Here is an 8,632-nt window from a genome sequence, read left to right as displayed (position 1 = left end):
TTCTCTGGATCGACCGGAGGTTTGGCACCTTGACTTCGTGGGGGCATCGCTAACCCAAACTTCTTCTTTTTTCGACGGCCGGGGGGGGGGGGGGGGGGGGGTTCGCTGGGAGGTGGGAGGGAGGACGAAAAAAAACCAGTGAAGGTGAGACGAGAATTAACTGTGGAACGGAGACTACCAACTGAGACATTAAGACTAAGAGACTAATATTATTATTCTCTGGCAAGCATCTATTCAAGTTTGTTCTCACAAGGTGGTTATACGCATTCTTATATGTGAAAACATAAAACAAAAGCATTATGCTTAAACACACAAACAAAAGCACACATCACTGTTAGTTCCATTCTCGTTGAAAAAGGGGTGTATATTCACACTAAATTGACATCCGAGCAACACACCAGATTATTTTATTCAAAGCATTGGCCATAGCTACGATATTAGCCTCAGCCTTGCATTTGAATATCTTTAGCTCAATAATATCTTGTCCAACTTTGGCGTGCAAGGTCAGCTATAAACTGGGAGTCAACACATGTTCTCTTTAATTTACAAGGCTACAAGTTACACTCAAGTGAACACGGCTCAATTGTATGAGAAAGGGGGCACCTGACCCACCCAAAGAGTTATATGTGTTTTAGTAGAAACTTCTAAACACAAACATCATCTGCATAGTTTGCACTCCATAGTACTAAACAAGATTGACTTGTTGAAAGCTGGAGCAGAGCACCTGAATCTGGCTTAGAATGCACGTTCCGTCTGAGCACTGGTGGGCTAATCCTTCCACAAGTGCAATCACCTGAACATATATTTGTTCAGGCAAAAAAAGACATAAAAGAAGAACACAACTGGCAAGGATTCGAGAGCTATAAAACCTTCTTTTTGCCAACATACATTACTTGAAAGGAAAGCAATGGCGCTTCGGTTATCAAGAATGAGACAAGGAAGCGAGTAAAAAAGAAGAACATCACCTATCACAATTTTAAAAATAATACTACATGTTCTTTGGTGGAAACCATTTGCATAATGTTGGCAAATGACTATGAGCAATAACATTGATATGTAAATATCGTATAATTCAGCCCAACTAAAAGGCATTGTCTGGTAGAAGTATATATTGTCTAATTATTGGATTATATGTGATATTGACAGAACCACAAATGATAGGTTGTGTGTGTGAAATGGTCAAAATTCAGATTGTATGACCAAGCAATTTTTTTTAGTACCAGTTTCTAAGCCTTAAAGATGACACTAATGCAGAGTTATTACTAAAGAAATTAAATATTGTTGGAAGTTTGAGATTCAAAATTTATACCTATACAATACAGAACTACATCAGCAGGGTGAGAGGTCAACAAGGAACCAATATATAATTCAGCTCCTCCAATTTCCTAGACGAACGTATATGGAATACAAGAGAGTAGTTATAACTACATAACCATGGAATTAAGGAAATGATACAAAGATTGCTAGAAACAAACTACGGATCCCTCATTAGAATATCATCAGAAGGTAAGCAATTTAGCTCCTCTAGCATTATATCCGTCATTGTGATAGCTCTCACCTTATTGTTGTTGGCCCTAGCTAGGAATGCCGTTGACGCTTACTCAAACCAGAAAGCTGATTTCTTCAAAAAAAAAAAAATTTGCAGGCAATTGAGTGTGTGTTTCAAGGAGCCTTTGTTGCTGCGTGTGTACTGTATGAGCACCCAGGTGCATGTTATTATTGTTACATGGTTCTCGTACCTGCAGATGCTAATGGGGCCCGCTCATTACAATTGGTCATGGGAACCTTACGAACTGACAACGTGCTATTAAATTAGCTAGAAGTCATTTGCAACCAATGCTATGAGATAAACTGATCAAGATAAGATAGAGCAATAGCTGATTAACAGCACTTGCATACTGGAAGTGGCGAGAAGTAAAACATATCTTGGAATAGGAAATGAGACTGGAAATTAGGTAACAAATAAGAAAAGAACTTACATGCTATCGGCACATGTCATGCTCTGTATTATCTCATTTCACTCCCGAAGCTAGCTGCAGAACAAGAAAAAAAAATAGAGAAAAGTAGAAGGATGAGCAATGCAGTCTATATCATGACACATATAGTCTAAACCTCAGATTAGGTTGCCCAAACATAATCTGAACTTTAGTTTGTCGTATATAGTTGAAAATATGCAAATGAGCAGTGTAGACTTTACAAAAGTATCCTCTAAATAAATCAATAAGATTTAATAGTACTCTTTTTCTTTCTAACCATAACCATGTTTAGCTGAAAGGTCTATGCTAACAATATAAGCATTAATTTAGAGAATAGCCGAATGGCCATGCGTTGTAGCAGTTTAAAAAGCATATTACTGTAGCATGTCAACCTGCACACGCTGCCCAGGTTGCTATACTTGGTCCACGATATGCCCTTGGCTCTGCTGTGTAACAAACTGAGCTTTACCTCAACACCACAAACAGACATGCTCATGTTCAGCCTACAACAATTAAATTTTGGAATTAAGAAATGTGACATTTTAGGGCAAAAATATCATAGCCTACCAAACATGAACTACAATGTAGCATATCAACATCATCTGCCTTCCAGAAGCATTTAAAAGCAACTCAAATTGAATTTTGGTGTTGGATCTGATTACCTGAGATCATCTGCAACGACATGGTACGTAATCAAGAAAGATGGCAATGTAAAATAAATTATTATCGAATATGACTTGAGATAGTAGACTAACTTAGTGGCATTTCATCAAGGACTATCATTAATCACGCAGTTCATTATCACAAAAAAAGAGGGCCAATTGTCTATTAGAATGCACATGGGAGAATATATTGAAGCAGAAATACTCCCTCTGTACCGTTTTATTTGTCGTTGGGGGTTTCTAGTACAAAGTTTGTCACGTACAATTCTTTTTGCTGTTTCCTAAACTACGCTCCCACCGCTCGCTCTCGTCCACTCTCTCGCTCACTCACAACTCACAAGCTCGCTCTCCCTAGCCTGCGTCGCCGGCGCCTCTATCTCGTCTGCGTCGCCGGCGCCTCTCCCTAGCCTGCGTCGCCTGCGCCTCTACCTCGTTTGCGTCGTCGGCGCCTCTCCCTCGCCCGCGTTGGCGCCGCCTTTCCATTGGCTCCGCCGCCGTCGCCGTCGCCAAGATCTCATTTTTATTCTCCGGCGGCTCGATCTGCAACGGCCTTCCTCCATTCCAACGCCAGCAGCTGTGGTACGTCGCCCCCTCCTCGCTCCCTCGCTGCTGCTCATCTACCAACGCCTCTCCGAGCTTGGTACAAGGATTGAACTTGGCGATTCAAGCAAGTGCAGATCTCCGAGCTTTACCAACGCCTCTCCGAGCTCGTCCCCAACGTGCGGCAGCCGACCATGTAGCTTCGTCGCCGACAAGCTGGAGCAGAGGAGGACCGAAGCAAGCTGGAGCAAGTTGCAGCGTGCTTCCCCGACAACGATGGTGAGTATTCTTGTTGTTCATGTTCATGTGCTTTCAGTAGATGCACTGTGATTCAAGTATTCCAGTACTCCTGAACAATTACCTCATCAGATGCAGTTTATAGTGTCTGAATTTTGTTCATGTGCTTTCAGTAGATGAACTATGAGTAGTTGTACTGCATCAAATGCAGTTTATAGTGTCTGAATTTTGTTTGCAGTAGGAGTACATCAGTATTTACTGAATTTTGAAGCTACTCCACTGAAAATTCCATTGTTGCATGAGTAGTTTCAGTATTTACTGAATTTTTTCAGTTACTTAACTGAAACTTTTTCAGTTACAGTAGGACTTCTCTTCTCTCTTCTCTTTCTCTTCTTGCATCTGTAGTTTAGTGTAGGGTTTATTGGAGTAGTGCTCATCTTGAATTGCTACTGTGAGAGGATGAGTAGTGCTTTGTTAGGAATAATTCCTACTGTTGGAGGAACATGCAAGTACTCTAAACGGAGGCAACTCTGCATTGTTACTGAATCACATTTTAGTAAAAAATTACTCCACAGAAACTGTAGACTAGTGGCATGGAAATGTAGACCACATTGCTTGTTGACACTTAAACTGCAATACATCAGGCCTTAATTCAAATGGAGTAAACTCTCTTATCTTCTTCTCCTATCTAAACTGGAGTATGGAGTAGCTTAAAATGAAGTGCAGTACTATTTTAGTTTTATGTTATTTAAGGTTATTTTCTGAGCTGAATATTCAAGCTGAGCTCATGATACCTTTGATAACAAATACTCCTGAGCTGAATATTTTCAAAAGTAAGACTATTTAGTTCATGAAACAGAACATACTCCTTCAGTACAATTTTGTTTCCTTGTCAAAAATACCAGTTTACAGAATTTAGTTTCCAAAATTTTGCAAATTCTGTAATTTTGCACATGAAGCTTCAGTAATTTTGCCCATGAAGCTTCAGTATTTTAGCACATGAAGCTTCTGCTACTGTTAATCTTGTCATGAATCTTCTGTTGACTTGGTACATTAGCTTAAAATGAAGTGCAGTACTGTTTTGGTTGCAGTAGTTTTTCAGTAGCTTAAATTTAGGAGTAGGAGTAGTTCTTGGAGTAGGACTTGTTGTTGCTGCTGTTACGTTTCAGTTAATTAACTGAAATTTTCTTCTCTCTTCTCTCCATCTTCTCTTCTCTTTCTCTTCTCTCTATGTTATCTCTTCTTGCTCTCTTATGAAATTTTAAGTGAAACTTTAATTTAAACTTTAAATTGTAAAAATTCAAATGGGTTAAAAATTCAAATGGAGTTACACATACAAGCATCATCACTAGCATCACAGGCTCATCGCAAAATTGAGGAGTACTCCTGTTCATTTGGAGAACTCAAACAACAATTAATATGCATCAAACTTGGGATCAACAGTAGCATGGGGCCTTATCATTCTTGTTTTTGGATGATTTAGTTAATCAAATTCCTCAATTGAGGAACACATGGACTTGTCATTCCGGTCTTGGGATCGACAGTAGCATATGGACTTATCATTCTGTTTCTTGGATGAATTAGTTAATCAAATTGACATCAATTGACCTGTTTTTTTGGATCGATTGCAGATTCTCTTGATTGGAGTGGGGAGGAGCAGAGACGAGAGGAGCAGCAGAAGTGGACAGCGGAGCGGCTGACCTCGAGCTCTTGATTGGAGTGGGGGAGGCAGCCGGCGAGGGATCTGTAGCAAGCAGGGAAGGATCCGAAGCTGTGGCGGAGCAGGCAGCCGGCGGGGAAGGGCGGCCGGCGAGGGAGCTGCGGACCGCGACGGGGAAGGGCGGCCGGCGAGGGAGCTGCGGACCGTGGCGGGGAAGGGCGGACGGCGAAGGAGCTGCGGACCGCGGCGGGGAAGGACGCCGGAGATGCGGACGGCGGAGGAGCCCGGCGGAGAATCCTGGCGGAGGGGAGGAGCGACGGAGGAAGACGCCTCCTGATCAATTTCAAATCAGGGGTACTTCCGTACTTTCACGCCATTTCACCTGGTCGGAACGAAACCCCCAACGACAAATAAATCGGAACAGAGGGAGTAGAATATATGGCTGCATGTCTCAGTACAAAATATAATGTTGAAACAATATATAAATTATGAACTTATCATAATGTAGAAAATATGGAACATAGCATTACATGAGGTATTTTCATGGAGAAAAATGGGTACCCATGTGATAATTCTAACTGACAAGATACTTTGAAATTTCTGTCATATACTTATTCACATGAGCGTGGGAATCAGAGCATGTAAATGTGGTGAACCACAAATGATAGGTTGTCTATATGAAATGCTAAAATTTCAGATTGTATGACCAAAAAAGTTTATATGTTGAAACCGGAAGCACGGCTTCCGGTTTATATGCTGTAGACACTGAACTTTGTATCTACTACCCCTGACAAAGTTGCATCCTTTCTATCTACGATCCAGAAAAAAATAGCTTCCTTTCTGAGTAGAAAAAAGCATAAATTCTTCCAATTCCATGAGCCAGGGCAGCTGCACTCTTCCAATTTGTCTCTACAAAACTGTTCCAGCTGGAGCGGGCCACCATATCAAAAATGGATTTAGAAGAGTTATAACAATGGCAATACAATCAGTGCGGAGCAGAACAACACACAAGTCAAGATTTGGTGGAGAGGGGAAGGGACCGTACCATGAAAACCAGAGGGAGGCCGAGGTCCGGCGTCTCGTCGAAGCCTAGGTCCAGCAGCTCGTCAAGGCGGAGGTCCTGCAGCTCGGCCACGACGTCCCAGTACAAATTGCCTTCGTCTCCGCCGCCGGCGTCCTGGGCAGCGCGACCACCAGAGCCAGGAAAATTCATGTGATAGTTCATATGCTAGAAAATTCTAAAAAAATAAAAGACACGATTATGGAGAAACACCGAACAACAATATGAAATTTTAAAGCACACCACCGACTAAAATTGCCTCTTCAAGTTTCCTGGTACAAGCCTAAAATTATCACAGGAAGATAATAATGGTGAGTGTGTGCATCTTTTTCTGCTTTCAAGCTTGGTGGTGTTTTTCTAAGCCCGCTTCCAATTTCTGCATGCTAAGCAGTCCGATCAAGTAACTGAACTGTCCTAATTCCTTAGCATAGTGGGCCAGTTCGCTTAGATCATCAGACAACACATCCTGGATACCAGTAAAGATCTTAAGTGCCTTTTGTTTGTTCAGTTGATCTATGGATGCGGTGAGGTTACTGTAGATGATATCCAACTTTGAAGGAAGGTCAGCTTTAATAGGGTTAACCACCGGCCTATATGCAACACCTAGCTTTATCCCGTCCTGCTATTTCTGAATACAGTGTAGTACTATCACGGCTACAGTTTACCAATTCTGGTCACAGAGCACAAGCTAGGTGTGTAAATAATGCATTGAGATATTGTTCGAACTAACAGAAAGTGCTACTGTGGGGATGGAAAATGAGGTAAAAAACTGAACCTGCTTTTAACTGCTGGTCAATAGTGAACTCTTTCTCCTTCAGGTTATGGCACAAACTTGAAAACCAGGAACAAATGGCCTACTTTCTAGAAACAAAGAAACACAATAAGGGGATATAGAAGTGATAAAAGGTAAACACCCAACACCAGCGAACATTTTGTACAAACTCGTTGTATAATCAGTACCACTGATAGCTCATCCTTAGATCCTAAACCTTCTGAAAAAAAACTCAAATTCCAGAGAAGAATGTTGTATCTGGGTAAATATTTATGGTGGAATTCCTATTAAATGTTGCTCTGCTCCAGTAAAGCTAATGGTAGCTACACCAGAACATCATGCACTAAAATGACCTCTCTGAGGTATAAATTATACATTGCCACGGAAAGAAATGAATGCAACAGCTAGCTAGAAAGAAAGTGAGCAAAACACTATACATACACTAAAAGGACTTTATGTGAGGGAGAATATTACTTACTTGAAACCGATGCTTGTGATCCCTGCCAGCTCACCTAAAATTGAAGTAGCCTGCTCAAAAGAAAAGTGGGAAAGTCAACATACATATAATCAAGACCATAGTTGTCCTGCCCAAGTGAGACTTAACAAAAATCCCAGCCAGTTGATGAAACCAGGACAAGATCTTTACATATACACCGATTTTGCAATCACAAGCATGAACTTCTCTTGTGTGCAAGCATCATATCTCAGGCAATACCATCAATTTCGGAAATTATTGAACTATTTTGCCCTATTTGGAATCTGGACACAACCACATCTTTCTCCCTCGTGCTTCACCAGTCCATCCAATTGACGGTTCATCAGAACTCTAAGGTAGCTAGTCTGCAGATTAGGAATAGTTGAGCTTCAGAACGCAAGGCAAACTTACTTGCTTGAGGACCGGGGGCGGCGGGGCGGAGGCCAAGCTGAGTGGGAGCGCGACGGGCGGCTCCGGCGACGAGCGGATCCAGGGGCGGGGCGGCTCCGGCGGCGACCTGCGGCGAAGGGCGACCCGCGGCGGCGGATGCAGCGGCGAGCGGCTCCCGCGGCTGCTCGGGCTGCGGCTCCAGCGGCGAGCGGCTCCTACGGCGGCTCCCGCGGCGAAGGGCGAATAACGGCTGCTGGAGTTTGCGGGGCGGCGAACGGCGCGGGAGGAGGAGGAGGGGGGTCATCGCCGGGAGAAACGCGTCGTCGTGAGGTGGAGAGCCAAATCGGGGATTGGGGTGCGGCGGCGGGTGCGGCAGGAGGCGGGGAGACGAGGGGTAGCTAGGGTTCGAGGGAGGGAGGGAGCCTCGTTCGTCTAATTTTTCGCATTACGTGCGAGGGGGCCTCGTCCTGGTTAAATTTCGTAGGTTATTTTTCGTAGATTTTTTTTAGGACGAAAAAAAACCAATGATTTTTTTATGATGTACTTATCAAGTATTTCTATAGCAGGCCAAGAGTATTTACATGCAAAATACTGTGTGAAATTCTATATTGTCCTTTCCAAAAAATTATACGTACCATTTTGTTCATTTGTTGGCAGACATTTAATCTAATATGCACTAATCATTGTGCAAGAACAGTCTCTAGACCCACCTAATAGAGGGAAATGGAAAGCAGAATTGAGGAGACCATGTTCCATACACCGTAGACCAATACTCGCTCAGGGCAAGAAGTTGGAGCCAATAGAAGTCAAGTATACCGACGAGCTGATATTCCTCACATGGCCAAGGTTTTATTAGAAAT

The 8,632-nt window shown here is 42.7% G+C and overlaps 1 long non-coding RNA gene across 2 annotated transcripts; it reads right to left on the bottom strand.

Moving 5' to 3' along the window:
* Positions 1–332: 332 nt before the first annotated feature.
* On the bottom strand, positions 333–8,200 carry LOC123179894 (uncharacterized). Of its 2 annotated transcripts, XR_006490606.1 has the most exons (8): positions 7,794–8,200; positions 7,386–7,435; positions 6,911–6,996; positions 6,121–6,252; positions 2,369–6,001; positions 1,980–2,033; positions 1,310–1,385; positions 333–793 (listed from the first exon to the last, which is right to left on the bottom strand). It is a non-coding gene; the product is annotated as an uncharacterized lncRNA (long non-coding RNA). The 2 variants fall into 2 exon arrangements; XR_006490605.1 differs by lacking the exon at positions 1,310–1,385.
* Between the last annotated feature and the right edge of the window lie 432 nt (positions 8,201–8,632).

Source organism: Triticum aestivum, chromosome 1D, assembly GCF_018294505.1.
Source record: "Triticum aestivum cultivar Chinese Spring chromosome 1D, IWGSC CS RefSeq v2.1, whole genome shotgun sequence".
Classification (NCBI taxonomy): Eukaryota; Viridiplantae; Streptophyta; class Magnoliopsida; order Poales; family Poaceae; genus Triticum; species Triticum aestivum.
The sequence above is the reverse complement of the archived record's forward strand: the minus strand, read 5'-3'. Positions and strand labels throughout refer to the sequence as shown.